The sequence below is a fragment of the Thermobia domestica genome, chromosome 6 (genome assembly GCF_964235325.1).
Source record: "Thermobia domestica chromosome 6, izTheDome1.hap1.1, whole genome shotgun sequence".
Lineage (NCBI taxonomy): Eukaryota > Metazoa > Arthropoda > Insecta > Zygentoma > Lepismatidae > Thermobia > Thermobia domestica.
In genome coordinates this window covers 253126838-253150063 of record NC_137459.1, presented here as the reverse complement: position 1 = coordinate 253150063, position 23226 = coordinate 253126838, and positions in this window count along the sequence as shown.

The window sequence follows — 23226 nt, the reverse complement described above, 5'->3', positions numbered from 1 at the left end:
ATAATTATAAATACAAAAATTAGAGTGAGTAAAACAAAATGTTTAAATGGACAAGAAAGTTTTAGTTTCGTTTTATTGTTCTTATTTAGACCTCTTTTGACATAAAATTTGTCACATACATCTCTATGCCGATTATACACATACTAGCATTATAAGAAATACCGGGAGAATTCGTTATCAAATTATATTACTACAACAACATATTTATAGACGTGCGACAATAATTTTGGACACGAATGTACCTTGTCAGATGCAATTACAAACTAATATATAATACCAGGTGAGAATACTTATTATAAGCTAAGTGAGAGGTAATTAGTCATTTAAGATGTTATAGTTATATTTCCTTTTTTTAATATTTACGTAATTTTAATAGAACTTCCTCTACCTACTGTATAAACTGCATATATATATATATATATATATATATATATATATATATATATATATATATATATATATATATATACATTAATCCATTAGCGCATAATTCATTATAATCTCCAGTGGCATCTAGTAGTTCTCTCCAATGAGCAGAAGTGGAAAGTAGGCCTTCTGTAGAAAGTGTATCTGGACATTTACGATAATTAGAGCCTTCAACTTTTGTAGAACACATTGTTTCGTCTTGTGCAATATCGCTTTTGCTAAGGACCAAAATAATAATAATAATAATAATAATAATAATAATAATAATAATAATAATAATAATAATAATAATAATAATAATAATAATAAACAGCTTTGGGCTTCTGGCAGAGTATTTACGTTTGAGTCTTTTCTGAAATTTGCAAAAACGGTGTAGTTATATATTTTCAGAAGTTTGTTGCTTAGATATTCTTTTCTTATTTTGAAGGAATACGCCTATAAATTTATTGTTCTTCTTCCTAATTCATTTTGCATTTATACCTAATTAGCAAAACTAAATCTAATTTATTTACATATATACATTCATTCACTGTAATGAGCTACAACCGAAATTAGCCATAATAAAAATAAATTACTAGTAGGTGGTTCGAGCACGTTTTTATACTTAAGTACTATCAAAAGTTTATTACTTCGTATTTTGTAATATATGACTTATAATATACTGTATACGATCAAATGTTTAATAAAAACAAATATTAAGATTATTGTGTACAGGACAATAGTTAGTTAACAATAGGATTTTATTTCGGCACTTATTATGAAGAGTGCCTAAGTATGAGGAGTGCAATATATAAATTGTTCTATCCAAAGGTCATTTGCACATGCACTTGGATATACATTCACACATTTAGTATTACATATGTTTGCAGAAAACTATTATTTTTCGGAAGTATTTTGTTACATACTTATATCAAATAAATTTAACAAATATCTTACTTAACTTTGTAAGTAGTGTGGTAAAAAAAAAAACGTTTTCTTTCTGTGATTTTTTTTCAATATAAACACCGTTCTTTTTCATGTTTTTTTTTTTTTCAAATGTCTGTTTTTTTCTGACAACTATTATTTATTGATTTATGTGGAAGCTTATTGAAATAATCAATAGAACTTGAGTCGAAGCTCTCGTAACTTAGAAATCGTTTGTTTTTTTGTACCTATACGAGCAAACTCGTGTGATTATTCCTTTCGGACCCAGGTCATTTTTGGCGTTTCCCTACATTTTCAGTTAGTGACATATTGCTCAGATACCATTTACCCGATTCGTAAAGGCCTTGCTGTTTAATAAAAGTAATGTGGCTATTTTATGGTGTTAGTTACATTGCAGTGTTGCCAGCGGGTGGGAAATTAATGACGGAAATGTAGAGTGAAAATTTACAAAAACAAAAAAAACCTAACCGAATTTGGAAAAAAATGAAATGAAATATGTGAGTTTTACGTCCCACGGTTATGCCGGTTAGGCTAAAGGAGACGGTGATTATGAGAAAAGAATGAAATGGTGGAATGAAGAAATTGGGAGAGGAAACGGGAGAACCCCGAGAAAGCCCACGCACACGGTGTTTGTTCACCTCAAAGTTTACTTGGCGGGGGCTGGGAGATAACCGAATTTGAAGACTTTTTGTATCTAGCACCACTGTTGCCGTATGGGTCCGTGTCACCTAAAAATTCTTTGGTGTGTTGGCAAGGAAAAGTGAAAACCTTAAGTCGCTGGCTTCCATTCAAAGAGAGAAAGAAAAAAAAATCTCTATCACCATACACATGAAATTTTGACACTTTTTATGCCTCAGAAGCAAAAATCAACACATATTCCCGGGCTACAGCTTCTCTCATTATCTAATTGAAACTTTTTATGGTACGCTCTGTAGGTTAAAGAGAAGGCTTTCAGGTAGTGGTACATTTGTTCCATCGTAGCGAGCAGGAGTGAAATAATAGAGGGGAAAAGGAAATTTGCCGTATTTTTCAACTAAAAACGGGAATTAATTGTTTTGGCTGAAAACACTGCTTTCAAACAGACGTAAACAATCTGAGCGTAAACCTTGGTACCTCACATGAATCCTACAAGTATCATGGCGATATCTAACAAAGTAAACATGAAAATTAAAAAAAAAAAAAATCTCTTTCAACCTCAGAAATTCACAATTTTCTTACCATTTACAGAACATGGTTTATTATAAGCGTCAACTGTACTTCCCCCAATTATTCTACTGAAACTTTTATGGTGCGCTGTGTAGGCTGGAAATGAGGCTTTTAGACAGTGGTACGTTTGTTTGAATGTAGCCAGCAAGAGGGAAATAATAGAGACAAGAAAAATCCAAAATTTCTCCCTAAAATCGGAAATCAAAATTTTCTGTAGCTCGTAATAATGCTAGCAGACATAGAAAAGCTATCTTAAAAAAAAAAACACTGGTACATTTCTAATATATCCTAGAAGTATCATGACGATATTTAAGGAACAAAGCTTCTAATTACCAAAAAAATATATTTCGATAAACAGAAAACTAGGGGAAAATCAAGAGTTAGAACCTAAATCCGAATTTTTGTGCGCCCCCTAATTACCCCACTGGAACGATATGTACCCGCGTTTGTTCAGTAAGGACAAATGTTCGACTAGCGTAAGTTGACTTGCACTCGGACGTATAGGTACGTATTTATAACAAAAATTTCGAATATTTTGCCCAAATTTAAGAAAATTTTATTTTCCGTAGTTGGCAACACTGCGCGCAGGCCCGTCCAATTGATGTCAACAATTATGTATCAATCCGACGTACGTACATGACAAGCCTTAAGGATGTCTTTCTTAAACGAATGAAGTTACAGGGGAAAGCAATAAAGAAAATTCGAAAATCGAAAATTCTCGAATATTTGACTGAGGTGAAATTTGAGAAGGAAATTCGACACACAGAAGAAGAAGAAACTAATATGATAAACTATGGTCTAACCATATTTGGCAAAAAATATCCCGTTATCTTAATTAGTATCCATACAGGAGCGGTAAAAAAGTGACACACTCGTATGTGCCACTTTGGCCACCTGGGTCCGAAAGGGTTATTGTATATTTGAGATCAAATTATATTCTTACAAGAAGACAGTTATATATATGCGACAATCATTTTGGACATGAGTGTGTATATTATCAGGGCCGGCCCTAGGCAATTTGTCGCTCATGCAATGACGTAATTTGCCGCCTCCCTCTTTATCCAGAAAGAACAAATCTTAAAAGTCAAGATTTTAAGTATGCTACTCCAGCATGAACAACGAAGATGAGGGAAACTGCACTCGCACTCAGAAAGGCTTAAATACTTACTAGAAGTACAATTTCGTTGTGTCTGTTTTCCTTGTTTAAATATTAATCTATTTTGTTAGTTAAAGATGAAGCAAACGCACCTGAAAGATGGTAATCCTTTTAGAGAATTTAATATCGAGTTTCAATCTCAACATATTAGTTTGCAATTAGAGTGCAACTAGCTCTTTTATCTTTATTTCTTGATTTTCTTTCTACATCTGTTATTTTTTTAAAGTTGTTTCCACCTTCAATGATAACGATCTTATTTGCGACAAAGACAACAGAAGCTTTTATATCAGAATTCTGATAACTAACTAAATGGAACAGGTGTTCGAGAATTGAGTTCTTGTATTTGACAACAATCAATCAATTTGTTCTGGGATTTATTTTACCATTTGCTTTAGCACTGACCATATGACTTAAACTTACGCGACCTAAACATAATTTATGAATGTAGTGTTCAAAGAGAAGGTTAGCTTAGTAAATTTAACTACTATGATTGTTAAGTCTGTTTCCAACAAGAAATATTTATTTTAAATAAAATACTTATGACAGATATTGCAGCCCAGTGCAAATGCGCGTGTTGCACGGTAAAGCCGGCAATGCATATCATATATCTAGTTGACAAATTATTTATACAGCGGACTCTTTTTAATTCGAACTTGGATAATTCGAATTATTTGATAATTTGAACTAAAGTCTATTCCCCTTGAAAACAGTATTAAAAACAATAGTAAAAAATCGTGGATAAATCGAACTTTTGAATCTCCTGTTTGGATAATTCGAAGTACTTACAGTGGAAATATTTGTAGTGTTCGACAGATTACAAGCAGAACAATGCAATTCCAGCTGGTTTTTGTTTATCTGTTATCTTATCCAGAGGCGACCGTGGGAAAGAGAAAGCATTATTTGTTGATACCACCTCCGCTGGATTCCTTCTCGCTCTACAGAATCTGGCAGAAGGTGGTTAGTATGCATCTCTCCTCCTTCTCAATAACCTGGAAGTGTCCATCCCTTCTATAGAAGTGTGAATGACCTTGAACCCTGTCCTCCACTAGCAAATGACTTGTGCGAGACATTTGTGCAATTCCAATTAATTGAACTAAAAGCAGTGACAAAAATGTAAGCAGATTCGTTTGTGATCTATTGGCGTGCATTATGCACAATGTCGAATCGCAGAGAGTACTGTAATTCCTTACGAAAATGTGGTTCTTTAATATGTAAAGTGCTTTTAAAGGTAGGGTGCACTGCATGTTAGTTTTTTTCATATACAGTACAGTTATTTTGTTTCCTCGATTTTACTTTAAAGTGAGAGTTTTTGGTTAATTCGATTTTTTTTTCCTGTCCCCTTGGACTTCGAATTAAAGATACTCCACTGTATATGATATTTAGAAAAATATTAGTGGGCAAATTAGTATTAGTTTTTACAAGTTATTTGGATTTTATACTGTTCGTGATATTATTTTCGTACTTATTAAAGGTAATTCCACCTACATAAAAAATGCATCAGACTTAAATGACGTAAGATACATTACAAATGACTATTTTATTTGAAAAAAAGACGAAATTTACAAAAAGAAAAAAAACGAGAAGCAATGTTTTTTTAAAAAAAAAACGTACATTTCTGAAAAAAATACGAACGTTTTTTTTTTTCTATTTACAACACTATTTGTAAGTGACTTTCATCCGTGGTCTTGAACTTATCTCCCAAAGTATTCAATATTTCATAATAAGAAAAAAAAAATATGAAATGAAATCTTTGAGTTTTACGTCCCACGGTTATGCCGGTTAGGCTAAAGGAGACGGTGATGATGAGTGATGAATGAAATGGTAGTATGAAGAAAGTGGGAGGAAACGGGAGAACCCCGAGAAAAGCCACGCACACGGTGTTTGTTCACAACAAAGTTCACTTGGCGGGGGCTGGGATTCATAATAACAATATAACTGTATTGCTATTACTAATATATTACAAAAATACCAATCATAATTATTTTTGCAGCTAAATTACTTATATTAAAACAGTTTAATTTTACCTGTTACCCGAGGATCTTGATTCAGAAATTATTTTATGAAAAATTAATTCTTGTACACAATGACAGCTTGTCATAAGCTGAAACTTATAGAAACTAATATAAACCAGGACACCATAAATATTTGTGGAATCTTGAACAATTTATGAAGGGCATAAACCCTGTTTCTTTCTGTAATGTTGTTGTATGTTTTGTTTATCTAATGAAGGAAATCAAATTTGAGTATTGTTTGCATCAGTGCTTTAAAGGCATAGTTCGCGGAAATAGAAAATGTTACAAAACAATTAATTCCAAATTACTAACAAATTATTGCGTCGTGTAACAAACGTCTTGATCCACTAACTACTCCTGGAATTCAATCCAATTCGCCCTCGTCTCCTTGTCTAAAGCAGTCTGTTTAATATGATTTACTATTTCCATCCAGACAAAAGAAAAAAAAACTATGTTTACAAGCTTTCTAGCTCCGAAACCGTTTCTTTCATTCTTTTATACTGAAATGCCTTTGTAGAACAGAACAAAACAAATGTAACTAAATGCTGCCATAGCTTCCTAAAATCTTTCTTATTGTATTGCCGCCCAACTGTCGTCGTTCTGTAAAACTTCATTATGATATGACGTAGGGAAATGAGTAAATTTAAGGTTGTAAGAATTAATATAAAAGCTGAAACATCACAATTTAAAAAAAGTGCGTAATAACAAATCTTATCTTTGAAAATAATTTTTGCTTAAACTATCTGCGACCACATTTAATTCAAAATTGAAATTTTTGAACGCACAGTATGAACCTAGCTAAAACAAAAATACGATCAGAACGGTCGGAGTTCGAACCCAGGATAATCAACGTAGTAGTATGTTGCATTAACCATTTATCTAACACATAAGCACACAAACACGCTGTTTTTTTTTTTAAGTTTTATGGTCGCATGCAAGTGAAACTCTTGTGCTCATTTCCTTTCCTTTGTTAACTTGATCTTTTCAAAAGCCTAACATGTTTAAGAGAATTTGTTTCATTTCCTGTGAGAGCTTCGTAAAAGGTTATTTATATTTGAGTTTTTGAATCTATTTTATAAGACGGTTCTATCAAATATAACTCAATTAGCACAGTAGTGACAAAATTTTATTACCCCCATAAAGCCAACTTTTGGAATATTCCATTCTATTTGCTTCTCAATGTTGCTAAAAGACAAGTATATGAATGACTGAATAGAGTTCTCTGTGGCTGAATGGATAAAATAATGTTTCGATAGCTAAGAGTTTCGTGGTCGGAAACTGAAGACTTTTTTTTTTTTAATCTTAATTCAGCAAATCTTAAGATCTTTCTTTCCCATCATAATCATCTGATGCTCTGAAAAGTGTTCTCCACCTTATCTGAAAAGAGTTCTCCGACTTCTGTTTAACAAAATCACAAATTACGTCATAATATTGATGTTGTCCAAACATTTTCTCTCCAATTCCAAACTTGCATGTATAAATCATCCCTTTCTGTCTCCATATTTGAATCTCCATCTCACAATATCGTCCAATATGAACGGAAATGGGTTGGGATCAAATCTTTGACTCTTGAAACAAAATATAACCGCTCTACCAATAGTCTATTCTAATTCTATAGGTTTGTTGCTAAAAGCGCCATCGTTTTAGATTTTGTCCGCGGAGGATTCTCCGTCGACATAAAAGTTTTACTTTTTATATCTGTGTTTTACTATACATTTGGTCAAGCAATGTGTGTTTATCAAACTGAGAAGAGGGCGGAATTACACCCTCCTGTCCTGTCCAAATGACGCCCCAGAAACATTTATTTACGATTACTGGAAAACAAAATGGAAGTGACAGTGCGGTGGCACAGCGGTAGAGTGTTTACCTCCGGTGCTTGCGGTCCCTGGTTGGAGCCAGCTCGCGGCGGGTGGACTTTGTGGTAGACAAACACCGTGTGCGTGGGTTTTCTCGGGGTTCTACAGCTTTCTTCATTCTACCACTTCATTCATTTCTCATCATCACCGTCTCCTTTAACCTAACGGGTATAATCGTTAGACGTAAAACTGAAGGATTTCATTTCATTTCATTTCAAAATTGAATTAATCATTTTATAACACTCATTTCTGTCAGTAGGTTTTAGAGCTCTGCACCTGCATTATAAACTTTGGGACACACAAAACTTACTGCCTGATTGTCAATTTCAATAGATTTCACACTTAGCATATTTTTAGCTTGATATCATATCTAGCCTTTGAAGAAGGTAAAGAAGGCAAACAAAGGCGTATTGGAAGGTATGGAAACATTCTGTGACTTTTTAAAATTCAGGCTCTACAAAGAAATTTCAGAAAGAATGAAATAAACAGTTTTGGAGCAAGAAAGCTTGTAAACATTGTTCCTGCTTTTTCCCTTCTGAATGGAAATATTATATTACGTCATACAGACCGCTTTTGACAAAGAGAGGAGGGCAAGTTTGATTGAATACCAGGAAAAGTAAATCGATCGAGACGTGTGTTTCTGAATGCACAAGCACACGGCGCAAGTTTGTTAGTAATTTTGAGACTTTTCATAACAATTTCTATACCGCAAACTGTACATTATAGATAGCATTATGAACGGTATTTAGTGAACCATAAGTTGTAAATTTTGCAACCTTAGATGAGGCCTATCTGTTTGTCAATTTCCATTCAGGTTTGAGCCCTACTCTATCATACAAATGTTGCCAATAAACGAGCTAATTGGGTTCGCAATTGCCACGAAAGCTTTCCCTGTGCATAATTATGGTTGACGATTTATGCCACAAAAGGAAACTTCCACTCCACCAGGTTGCACATAATATAAAAATTGGTGCAGCATACTATTAACAGCATGTTGTAGAGCCATTGTACTGGCGGGATATTCTTTCTTGTATGGTGCTGAGGTATCAAAGGTCATCAATTCTCAAGACAAAGCGTCCAGCCATACGGCTTGTGTAACTATGGCGTACATGGCCCTCCCAACGCGTGACGATGGTATCCGTTCTATCCCATATTCCAATATCCTTGTCAAGTCCTCAATGACGCACTGATTGTCTTTCGTGCATTTGAATTATTGAAGCGAACTTTTTCATGTGTCGGCATTCGCATACAGTGCAAGTGTTTTGGAAATTTGCAAGGATTAATGGTTAAAACTAGATCAGATGTCTCTTAGTAGAAGCCTCCTCCAATGGAAACTCTGGTTTCGGTTTACTGCCTATATCCAGGGTAGGCTTATAAAACAGCCGCTGGTGAAAACATTGCTTTAGTCCCTAAGGTGGGTGTTCCAAAATCGTTTCTATAAACGTGGATCTACCTTTGTGGTGTAGGACCAACTAATTGATACGTATTTGTCTTCTGCTCGTCTTTGTGGCAGCAGTAATCTTACGTTTTTACGTGCCGTCTTACCAGAACTTCTAGAGAATGCACCATCAGCAATTAGGGAAGGAATACAATTCCAAACGACGGTGCGCCAGAACATTTTGTCCTGGACGTCAGAAACTTCCTAAAGCAAATATTCGCAGAGCGTTAGATTTGTTATGGTGAATAATGAGCCCTAAACTATAATGTTACGTCTACGTGTGATTCTACTGTGATATATGTAGTCCATGCTATATCTTTTCCCCTTGTGTAGGCAACGTAGACCATATCTAGTGTTATTTTTGTATGCAAACTGAAATATTCAACTGCAAAATAAGTCCAAATCTAGAATGTGTGTGCATTACTTTTTCTTTAAAAAAAGTAAAATATAATATAATACATAGGAAAATAAATATAATAAAGTATCAATATAATCTTCCTTCGTATCACACAAAACTAAAGTAATATGAGACGTCTGGTTATGCAATGGTATCTGCTACATAATCCAACATAATACGATAACTGTGGATATATCACACAACTACATATGCGATGGGCTTACCAAACGTTCTGTAAGTGATAGTAAATGAAAAATTCTAATCCGCTGTAATGCTCATCACTTTGCTCTCTCATTATTAACCTCTGTCCAGGCCGATACGAAATCCATTATGTTGTGCAAGTTTTCCCAACCAAATGTAAAGCTGTTAATTGAATAATCTATCCTACGATATTAAGTAAATGTTTTATACATATCCCAAAGAAATAATAACATATTGCTGTCACTACATATTGGGCCCATATTCAAAATCTACACAAATGTTGAAAGATGTATCAGAATTCGAAAAAGACAATAAAAGAAATAACGTTAATCATAAATAGAAATTATATTACTGGATCACTAATAATTCCTGCCGGAAATGAAATGTAAAGAAACTGTAATTACTGTACGTTCTTTCCAATATTAGCCTATTATTGGAAAGAAAACTGAATTTTGTATTAGCCTTTTTGAAAGTAATGAAATATTTTTTATTATACCTAAAACTGAACTGTTATAGTTGTGACAAGTATTAACAATTACACGACAGTTGACTATAGATTGATATTTATTTTCCAATACTTATGTTGGAAATAAAATGTAACGCTCTTTCTATAGCACCGTCTTGTACGGTGCAGGCATCTAGTTTAACTGATACTGTAAACAGCGCTATAATATTTTCATATTTTTACCTATTTACTAAAGTTATTTACATATCAATATGTTACAAAGCATACACTGTAAAAAAATCGTTGTGTTATTTCAACGACATGCCTATGAGTTAACACGATTGTGTTAAAATATAATACAAACAGGTGGTTAGAACCACTCACTCTCCATTTGGAGTTGTGTGTCAAATTCCGGTAGTTGAAATGACACGCAGCCTGTGTGTTAAGTTAACACAAGTGTAGAAACTTCGGTGTTGTTTTATGTGTGATTGCCAAATATGTTGGGCATTTAATTATTAAGGCTTATGACTTGAAGCTACAGACAAACACAGTAGAAAGAAATACCTAAACAAATTCAGGTATAGGCAAAATTTCAATATGCAAACCGCGCGATGTGTTTTCAATTGTTTTACATAATGTTTCTGAAGAAATGTGTCAACAGCGAGAAACAACATCGTATTACTGTGTCACTTCTACACTACACTAGAGGTCACGAGTCAATACTGGGGACTGAGCTTCAAAAATGGCGGAAAACAAGTAGAATCACGATTAAGAGGCAAACATATTATAAGAATATAGGTAAGAGTTTCCTATCATTCTTGAACAAGATCCTGGTGAAGGTTGTGTTTCGCACCATAAAGAAATCCTTCACAATAAATGTTGGGGAGGACGAGAAAAATTTTTTATGGAGATTTTCTATATGAAGTGTTCTGTAGTTTACTATCCTTATTTTAAAATTAGAATCTCCGGTAAGCGTAAGCATGCACACCACATGGTTTTCCAGCACATAAAAATGGTTACATCAACACCAGACATGGAGTTATTTCAACACCGAAATAGGTGTCGCAGTAACACAGAAGTGGAGTCGAACTAACACCAAACATGGTGTTAATCTGGTGGTCGGACCTTGCATTTTAACACATGGAGTTTTGAATTAACACCAAAACGGTGTTATTTACACGGCTTTGACCTTGAATTATGACACAAATTGTATGTTGAAATAATAACAAAATGATGTTGAAGTAACACAGATATTGTGTTATATTAATACTTGACATGGTGTAATATTAACACATTACACACTGTGTTACTTTCTTCGTGTTGGTGCAACACCACCACAAGTAACGCTCAACACTTTTCTCCACACTACCTACCCTGACATGGTGTCGAATCAACACCGAAAATACTAACACAGATCCTAATTTAACACCGCTTAACATCGGTTGTCTGTTAAAAATGTGACACATCCCTTGTGGTAAATGCCAACACCGTGGGGTCTGTGTTGAATTTACACCGTATAGTGGTAGTTACGCTGGAACCACTGCCCTGTGTTAAAATTGAATTGAATTAGCACAACCTTTTTTTTTTTTTTTTTTTTTGCTATGTATTTTTCACTTCACTTTAGAGAGAAAGAACTTCTAATCTAAATTTCTACCACAAAACGACGTTTCTTCTCTTTCTCGAGCTCCTAAGACCTTTATAATGTTGAAGAAAACTGAAGTGGCATATCATAGTTACTACGTATTGTCTACACATGTTACAAACTCTACATTGTTTACATTACACTAGTCAAGAAAAATTCTACTTTTTTTCTGTAACTGTTATGAGAACAGCTAATCTTTATGTTTTCGGGTGTACCGATAAAAAGATGTCAATGAAAATGCAAGATTAGCTCTCGTTTTGAAGTTACGATAATTTTACGTTATTGCCTATATAAGCTTATCCGTGTATTTACCTTGTTGTTATCCCTCGGAGGAAGGTCACTGAAGATGCAACCGCTTTGCCTGGCGTCTGTAGTCTTCTACTGGTAATTAACTGATTAGTGTCCAACAATAATCTGACAACATTGATGCATTCTACTTTCCTTGGTATCTCATTTCCATGTCCGAAATTTGCTGGTGGAAGCTTTCCCCGTGCTCGTCGCTTACAGCACCACAGTTGTCAGGAAAGAAGTCCAAGTAGAAATCTAAGAAATGTAACTTTAATGACATGTTACACCACAGTCTATCGTAGTAGTGCAGACGATTTGCCACAAGATCCTTATAGTTTTCTGTCCTCTTATTTCCTAAAGATTTTGTTGATACTTGAACAAAGGCATCCCAAGCTAACTTTTCATCACCTGTCAGGATGGTGTTGAAATGCTCATCTTTGTACAGTTAACCTATCTGGGGACCCACAAATACCCCCTCTTTTATTTTCGCCTCACTAAGAGGGGGAAATTTCTCGCGCAAATAGAGAAATGCTTTCCCAGTTTTGTCCATGGCCTTAACAAAGTTATTCATTAGGCCCAGTTTTACATGAAGAGCAGGGAGAATTATGTTCTTGGATTCGATAAGTGCTTCGTGCATAAAACTGTAAGGCCCTGGTTCAAATGATTGACGCTTAGGCCAATCTTTCGTTTTGTAATGAAGTGCTTTGGCGACGCTATCCCAGAGGCACAGGAAGCAACAGTATTTGGTGTAGCCCTGTTGTAGCCCAAGTAATACCCCTATGACGTTCAGATCCCCGGAAATCTGCCATTTAAACTTGTCATAGTTCAATAACAACTGATTCTCTCCATCATATGTTTCTCTTATGTAAGGTGCATACCCAATCGGAATCGATGGCAGCACGTTGCCATTATGCAGGAGGAAACATTTAAGACTTATTTTGGAGGAGTCGATGAAAAACCTCCACTCATCGCTTTTGTAGTCAATTCCCATAGCTGCCATTAGTCCCTCTATATCACTGCAAAATCCCAAGTTCTTTTCACTTTTGAAAAATGGAAGGAATGACATAAAGCTGTTACGGAATGCAGTCAAATTTAATGTCTTATCAAGAAAATTCCACTGTTGTAGTCTTGACGCCAAAAGTTCAGTTTTATCTTTCGGCAATTCCAGATCTCTCACTAGGTCATTAAGTTCACACTGTGTTATGTTGTGGTTCTTTGTACACTCATCGTTACACGCAAAATCAGGATCTTTCGAAGAACTGGGTTTTCAAGGCGAAGGTGCAGCACTAGTTTCACTATCACCCTCGTCACTATCAAAATCAGGTGCAACAGCAACAGACAGTCCATCTCCGTGAGGCACTGGTCGCATGGGCGACGGTATGTTAAGATATATCAAAGAAGACTTTTTTATTCTTGGAAACACCATGTGTTAGCGGATTTGTCATACAAAAGTAACAATCATCCACATGTTTGGACGGTTCTCGCCAGATCATGGAAGATCTTTTACAGTTTAACCACGAACGAAGACTCGAGGCACAAGATACGCAACATACATGAGGAGCCCAGGGCTTGTCCTGGTCCCCGATTTCACATCCAAAGCACAGTCTGTACGCCTTTCAAATATATGGCGTTATTGGCCTCCTTTGCGATTTCAATGTAGCCTGTCCGCAAATGTAACAAAAATAGTCAGCACTGCCTTCGCATTTGCGAGGCATATTGAATCACAAGAAATACAATGAACACACGCACTAACTACACTTCAATAACACGTACTTCCAGGACAAGAACACAACAAAGCTTGTAATAGACGGAAACTACACTTAAATGAAACATGCTCTACTCCTCCCTTCCCTTCTCCTTTCCCTCCCCGTTGTTGCTACGAGCCCGAGCTAAAAATAGCGACAATGTACATACAGCTATTGTTGTCTGCAGGAAACATAATCACTTTGTCTGCAATCAGCGGGATTTCAAGCCTATATTGGAAGGGATTGACAATGAATACTAATAAAATATAATAAATATATTTAAATGCATACCCCTTTTAACTTGGAAACGAAAGCTAATTCCAGTTTTTCATTGTCGTTTTCGTTATCAGCGTGGTCGATATAGTTAACAAACATCTATTTCATTGTAGTTACATTTTCACTATTGGCTAGTGTTACCTACACTGTAAAAAATCGTTGGGTTATTTCAACGACATGCCTACTTGTTAACGCGATTGTGTTAAAATATAACACAAACAGATGGTTAGAACAAGTCACTCTTCATTTGGAGTTGTGTGTCAAATCCCGGTAGTTGGAATGACACAGAGCCTGTATGTTAAATTAACACAAGTTGTGAATCTTCGGTGTGGTTTTCTGCGTGATTGCTAAATATGTTGGGCACCTAAGGATAAAGTCATATATTTAAGATACAGACAAACACACTAGAAATAAATACTTAAAGAAATCCTGGTATTCACAAAATTTCAACATATAAACCACGCGCTGTGTTCTCAATTGTTTTACATAGCCTAATGTTTCTGAAGAAATATGTCAACAGCGAGAAACAACATCGTATTACTGTGTCACTTCTACACTACACTATAGCTCACAAGTCATCATCGGGGACTGTGTTTCAAAAATGGTGGAAGACAAGTAGAAACAGGATTAAGAAGCAATCATATTATAAGATATAGGTAAGAGTTCCCTATCATTTTTGAACAAGATGTTGGTGAATGTTGTGTTTGGTACCATCAAGAAATACATCACAATGAATTATGGGGAGGATGAAAAAACATTATGAAAATTTCCCAAATGTAGTGTTCTGTTGTTTACTATTCTTATTTTAAAATTATAATTTTGTTTCCTTCCTCTCCCTGGTAACATTTTAGCAGGTTATTTAAAAAAGGGCGCGTTCTGAAACACTTGGAGAAACTGACGATATTCGCGAATTAATCTATTGCAGTTCTTCTCGTTGAGTTAGTTCGTTTCGTTATTTCCGAACGCGATCAATTGGCTGTCATGTTAAATAGGTAGTATTCAAAGATTGTGATCCACCGTAAGTGTATGCATGCACACCACAAGCTTTTCCAACACAGAAAAAGCTTTACATCAACACTGCACACGGAGCTATTTCAACACCGAAATAGATGTCGTAGTAACACTGAAGTGGAGTCGAACTAACACAAAAAATGTTGTTAGTGTGGTGGTCTGACCTTGAATTTTAACACAGCGGTGTTGAATTGACTCCAAAACGGTGTTACTTACATCGCTTTGACCTTGAATTATAACGCAGATTGTGTGTTCAAACAACACGGGGCTGTGTTATAATGATATTTGACATTGTGTAATATTAACACAAAATACTTAACACACTATACACTGTGTTACTTTCTTCGTGTAAGTGTAACACCATCACAAAGTAACACTCAGCACTTTTCCCCACACTACCGACCCTGACATGGTGTCGAATCAACACCGAAAATACTAACGCATATGCGAATTTAACACCACTCAACACTGGTTGTGTGTTAAAAACGTGGCACATTCCCTGTGCTAAATGCCAACACCGTGGGGTCTGTGTTGAATTTACACCGTATAGTGGTAGTTACGCTTGAACCACTGGCCCGTGTTAAAATTGAGTTGAATTAACACAACCATTTTTATTGTTTACGTTTTGTTTACATGTTAACGAAGACTGCCAATTTTTATGCATGGTCGCACATCACTGGCTTTTGTGGGTCGTTGTTTTGACCACAACAAGTGCCTGACCAAACTCTATTGAATTATTTTCTGTAGGTAGGATTAAACGCCTAGCGTAAGAAATATCTATCGCAACAATCAAGGTTCTCGTTACCCATGTCATTGCAACTGCCGCGTTGATCTCACAATCAGACATGCCAGGCGTATTTGGCCATACCAGGCAGTACCAGATTCGTCGAATCCATCGATATAATGAGGCCAATAGCGGACAGTTTCTGAGACGTATCTCATTTCGACTCTAATGTGCAGATACACAACTTTATAACACTATTCGAAAAAAATACACAAAATTGAGCCAAAGTGTTTAGGCGATGTGCAGGGGGAATTATTGATATTTTCATATTTGCATAATCCATCTTGTGTTTCTCTGTGGGATTCACTATACTTCTGAAGTTTTGCTGTTTTTATCATTGTCCATCTCGAAAATTCATCATCCACTAGTTCGGATATGTCTTCCTTCTTAACACATCCATTTTAACTTCTTTGTTACAAAATCATTTTTGTTGTCTTCATGTGTCATCACACTCCCACATGTTATCAGCAATATTCTTTTCCGATACGGAAAAGGGAGAAGAATGGGTACAGTGAGTGGTAGGGCGTTAACCTCTAATGCAAGGGGTCCCACTGTCGATCTCAGGTCAGTATTTTGTGGTGCAAATTACCGTGTCTATTTCTTTTTTTTTCTCGCACACCGTCATCGTCATTAAACTGAATATTTTATTTAATTTCATATTAGCAATTGCATGCTATCCCAGCTGTATGAGTAGTTACGAAATCACGAACAGCATATTACATATAAAGAACTTCGTCATTTTGCTTTTGTTCAAGATATTGATATTCTGTTCACGGATTTTCGTTACTTGCTGAGGCATCGTTCCGTGTCATGAATCGAATACCATCTTTCCTAACGGAATATCCAGGCATCTTTTACTACCTATCATGAAATCTTCTGCGTCGCCTCTAAAGGATTCTGAATCATGTATTTTAGTATAAACCACGAAGATAAAAGTTTAAGAAACCAAGTTTAAGAAGATAAGGTGCTGCCTCAACAAAATAGCTAATAATGATTATTTAAAAGATTTTAATTTTCAAAGTTCACTGTGCTACACTTTCTATAGCCTGTAGCTCTGAAAATAAGCAATAGGGAGGAAATGTTTACTGGATTTCTTTCTTCTCGTTTCTATAAGTATATCCATCTTCAAGGCGTTGTAAACGATCTTTAGACACACCCTATGCATGTTGAAGCAGAAATACTATATAACTATTATTTTACAGAAGTCGGTAAAACAGTTTTCACCTGAAAATACGATTTTATATGCTCTAAAATCACCCTTAAAACCTACAGTGATATGAAAACAATTTGATGAAATAAAATAAGTCTCCATGTACTGTATAAGCAAAGAGGAAGAAGAGAAACAAGTCAACCACTGGCGCCTCGAAGTATAAAATAAACTCAGACACCATGTATAAATGCGAATTTCATATCCCGAACACGTAATCGCAGTTGAAACAGTACAGCACATTCCTAGATTGAATAGGAAGGCTGAGTAGAACGTGAGACCATACCGGAAATGGCAGTTGCCTCCTAAGCCAGCTTCATAAATCTCCGTAACGGAAGTGTAAATTCTTTTAGTATCATTATCTGACATCACGATTATGTGTATATCCCCCTTCAACATTGTAAAATGAGTATAAACAATAAAGTGTAAGATGTTTGAAAATAAACTAACACTAAAAATGCAAACGTTAGAAAGAAAGCTAAGAAATCTAAAAATAGCATATAAGGAGTACACGTGTTACTGTTAGGAAAAAGACATATGCGTACAACAATATTCTAATTAGCAACGAATTTTGCTACATGAACAATACATAATAATTTTTCCAGAAAATACAAGCTGTCTGTTACATCATTAGTTGTAAATGGCATACATTTTAGTGGCACAAAAGTTTATTTTATTATTTTCTCCAAAAGTGCACGCTATAATTTTACTTTCAAGCACGCTATTATGTTTAGCTCAATGTGACCTATTGACTGATATAAATCATAAATTCGGACAATGTTTCAGTTCAACTGTAATTAACATATAAAAGTTCGTGATAATTGTATCCTATACCTCGTTACCTATACAATATACTATAGTCCTAGTATTAGTCAATACAATATGTAGTTCTAGTCATAACAATATACTAGTATTAAACCTTGCATTGTCGTTTCCACGTTTTTCCATTTTATTTTTTTCTTCCACTTCTTCTTTAGTTTTTTTTCTTTTTTCCTGTATTTTCTTACTCATTAAACCATCCTAAGTGACAATTTGGCAGGTACAGCTTCGTCCAAAAATGGTGGATACCCAATATTGCTGCTAGAGGCTAAGCGTAGTCATGGTTTCGATTCATTCTATCTCCTAATCTTAGCCCAATTTTTACTGTTCATACACTAAATTATGTTGAAAATAACTAAATCTATGACCTATGTAACCTTGAGGTTATGAGACATTCAAAAAAATACTGACAATTGGTTTCTGCCCTTAGCCAACAGAATCTATTTTCTATTTTATTCCTATTTTTGGAGATCAATCTTAATATTGTCACTCCACCTGCCCAATGGTCTTTCTCCAATTAGGTTTCCCTTTAAAATTTTGAAAGCGTTCCTACTTTCTTCCATTGTGGCAATATAATCTGTCTGATAAAGCCTACTAGACTTAATGACCCTAACAAAGTTGGGTAAATCGCAAAAATTATGCAGTTCCTTTTCTGAAGTTTCCGCCATTCCCCGCGCCCATTCCCATTGGGTCTGAATATTAGTCCTAGGATTTTATTTTCAAATACTTTCAGTCCGGATTCTTGCCTCAAATTAAGCGACCGTGTTTCGCAACCGTATAATACAGTGGTTCTCAACCAATGTGGCGGGAAATTTTAGAATTTAAACATCATGGATAATTTAATAATAACATCAACTTATGGAAAATTTCATTTTGCGTTGGTAATTTACGGATTTTGTGTGACGTTCCATATGAGTGAGTGAATATAACGATAGCTGTTTTATGCTAGAAGGAAATATTTACTGGTGTTGTAACTGGAGTGATTTAATATTGCTTCAACGAATATCTCGAAATCAGAAATCTAGTTAATTATTCAAGCATTTTGCTTTAATTCTACTCTTCTTGTTTGGAGAACATGCATTTATGTTAGTTTCACTACATGTTCTTACTAAATGTGCTTGACCAGTGGCGGCGGTTGGACGTTAAAAGTGGGGGGGCAAGACATGATCTGAATATTTGATATCAGTGATAGTTTTCCTGGTTGCTTGTAACACTTTGTTTGACGAAAGGTTGTATAACTATTAGGATACTGTCTTTTTCAGTTATACCGTATATCTTGTTTCATATTTTATTAAGTAAATTGACAAGAGCAACGCAACGAGATACTAGCCCTTTGTACCCTTAAACAACGAAGGTGTAAGGAGAGATTTGATTCCTTGCTCATGAATATCTGTCTGGAAAATTGTGTGATCAGATTAGGGGCCTATTTAATAACAAATTTGCAAAACAAATAAACAGAAAGGATAATATTAATCAAATAATCATAGTAATGAATAATGAGGCTTGTTTTGCAAAAGTTATATTGAAACTGAAAATTAATGAACAACTTACATTTTTAATTCCACGAATGCAATTATATGTGTTATTACTCTTAGAATGACAGTGAATACTATAAGCATATGCTACGACATTTAAAGAAATACTTTTGCAGCTTCCCGAAACATGTTCGCTGCCATTAAGTACAGTTTTCACTTTCTTGGAATATATCAAAACTCAGAAATACTTAGAGTCACTCCACATTTCAGTTATACAAAATAATCCTAAAACCTAGAATTATGCTGAATTCACTAAATTTTATTGTATATAAAAAACTGTATATGTACACCCCTAAACTCGTATATTACACTGCAAAATTAATATTCCTTACTGAGCTCCTTCGTGGCTAAGTGGTTAGCGTACGCGCCTTAGACGTGGGAGACCTGGGCTCGATTCCCGGAGAGAGCTCAGGTGGTTCGGACTCCACGTTGATCATTAAGTCCACGTCTCATATAACTTCGCTGCTGAACAGGATGTTCAACTGAAAAAATCAAATCAAAATATTATTATTAGAAAGAAGAAAATACATTTTAGGAACTGTCGATTTTTGTACAATTAAAGAATAACTTGTGAAGGACTTCTTTTCTTGCAAAATGTTATCTCAATTGGTTCCAGAGCGGCTGATTAGCATATCGATCAATTGCAAGAAGAAATGAAAGTACGCTCGAATTGTGGCGCTTCAATAGGTTAATTTTTGGGCCATTTTTAGTGGCAGTTCAAACACAATTCCTATAGCTTTCTTAATTCCACGGGAAGACTCCGATACGTACTCATAGAACGACAAATATTTTATGGTACCATTTTTATTCAATGAACCAATAATACCTACAAAACTTTATATTTCCAAATGAAACTATATATATTAATGGGTAATTTCAAAAAAGTGGGGGGGGCAACTGCCACCCTTTGCCCCCCCCCGAATCGCCGCCCATGTGCTTGACAAATGCTCTCAAAAGTTTGCTAGCAAATTCTTGCCTCCTTTACTTAATTTTAAGACATATTGCCACATAGTTCTGAGTCATGTTTGTGTCGCGTCTACGACACATCAAACATATTCTTTCAGCTGGGAAACAATGATCAGTATGTCATAGTAGAGAGAGAAGTACAGATACTTGGATTCAAGTAGTAAGGGCCCCACATGAGGCAAATTTTGGCCCCTGGGCCCCTACTCCAGGACCCATAATTTCTGGACCGGGGTCAATGACTGAAGGATACTTAGAACCATCCCTCTAGATTTGGGAATGGGTACCTTGGTGTATACCCTAAATTTTTGGCAGGGTTACGTAGGACCACAACCTTAAATTTTGTAAATTGCCAAATCTAAAATTTGGTATGATAGCCTACGACCAGGGTATGTACCTGTATCAGTTTTGGGGTTCCTTTTCGTTCTTTTTAGGAGAAAAAATGCCAAAAAGTCAAATTTCGGAGGTTTTTGACCTAATTATCCCCCTCTGATGAGGTCTTATTACCTTATATAGCCATATGGTCGTGCACAATGGTCTATTCCGTTTCATAAGACATTGGTTTATTGGTGCACCCCTTAAACATTTTGTGAGGGGTACCTTGACCCACCCCTTAATTTTTGGAAATTGACAAATTTAAATTTTTGGTATAATAGTATAGGACCATAATATATATACCACTATAAATTTGGGTGATCCACCTCGTTCCTTTTAATGGGTAAAAAATTGCCAAATATAAACTTAAGCAATACGTTAAACCGTGTTCGGTGTTTGGCAAAATTTATTCCCTTTGATGAAGTCCTATTACCTAATATGGTTATATAGGCATATATAGGCCTTCGTTCCCTTTCATAAGACGTAGGTACATTGATTCACCCTTTTATAAATTTTGAGGGGTACATTGACCCACCTCTTAAATTTTGTTACAATAGTATAGGACGTCGATATATATCACTATAAATTTGGGTGGTAAATCTCGTTCATGAGTAAAAATTCGCCAAATTAAAAGCGTAAGCAATACGTTGTACCACGTGGATTGACATAATTTTATCCTCTTTAATGAGGTCATATAGGGTCAAATTTTCTTTCATAAGGTATGGGTGATTCCTTGGGAAGGGTGCCCGCTTTCAACTTGGGAATTGTAGAAACAAAAAAATGGTAGGACCCTTAAGATGTTAAATATTAGTACGGTCACGTTTGATGATTTGTTTTTTGATGAGCGAGTCTTTCACACGACGCTGGATCCTGGTCAATATTCTCTACGACATGTGAGTTAGGTGAAATTTTGAACAAGGTTCATGGCATTTGTTCTTGTCTTTTATCGCACACCTCCTTAGCAGAACATTACTTTGAATCTGATAACGTGGTATATACAATAATGATAATATACCTTGAAACTGAATGACAAATAAAAACACATATATAAGCATAGATTGTATTTATTATTTTTCTGGTTCTTTCTTGGTACACTAAGATATTGACAATGTTTGTAAATATACATTTTTTTCTATATTGAGGGGGGTTTCTTCATAAGACTTCCTCCTCTTCTTGTTCTTCTCGATTGTGATGATTTGTTTCCATGTTATGCAGCATAGCACCGGTTTGCAAAGCTTCATATTGTGGATTCTGTAAAAAGAACGACGAAAAGAAATATTAGTATAGTACACAAAACATGTAAAAAGTGCACTATCAGTGATAAATATGATAAAATTACCTGGAAGGTATATTGCAACAGTCTACGATCATTAACCGTGGGTACTGCTTTAACAAGTATTCAATTTCACGCGGGGATTTTCCTTAGGCTTTACAGCACAAATGAAAATAAGCATAATGACCACATACGGGTGAACCAAGACTTTGCAGTTGGCTATTATTATATTTATAATACATAAAATGAAGTTTTAAGAATGCAACATGTTGTTGTACATAAGGAGGAAGACCATAACTGTTAAAATATTCTCCGTTATAACGATCATCAATATAAATTGCAATCCAATGGCTTAATAAATTTGTGGATGGATCCGTATTCATAATGTTTCCTATGGGAAGAGAAATCTGTGAGGGCAACTCACCGCTTGCAAACACCGCGATAAAATGATTTCTGAATAATAAAAAAACTACCGTTTAAAGCACTAGCTAATTGTAATGTATGCAATATCATGAATGGAAATTATAGATGACGTATGCGTACCTTGTAATTTAAAAGTCCAGGATAATGTTGCGCTGGTGATCGATCTCTAGGAGTGAGGAAAACTCCCCATACAGAATACAGTTTCCAGGTGCTGCTAATTTCTCTTGGAAGTGAACTTCCAATCAGATGGCTCCATGTTGTTGTCAATTGAAAAAAAGTGACAATCTCCAGCAGAAGAATAGGGAGTTAGGTCAAATACAAACAGTGTATATCCATTCTTGTAATCGGCTCTTGAAATTGTATCTCCAGTGTTGGTAAAATGTATGCCTGGGCCTGAGAACAAAGTGTGGTACGAGGAAATGTAGAGTTTCTTCAAAGCTGGGTTGCAATGGTTTTGAAGGTACAGCTTTTCCAACCAAGCACAATGTAAAAAAAATAATGTCTAGATGTTGAAACTCAAATGTATTGCTGGTAATAGTTCCACTGGGTGCTACATTCGATGTAAATCCTACAATAATACGATTTGTCAATGTTTCCATAAACAGATTATCAATAGATTAGAATTGTACATCTTTCGGGATGGTATATGATTTCATTTGAACCCTTGTCAGAGGATACTTTGCCGGTGTAGATTGTAAAATTTTATTGTGTGCTAATTTGACACTAGGGCTAATGTTGACTCTTTTCACTTACAACTATGCATCTAGGATATTGATTTTTTGCATTGATACCACTTTCACTGGCCATGAGAAAAAAGTTTCGTT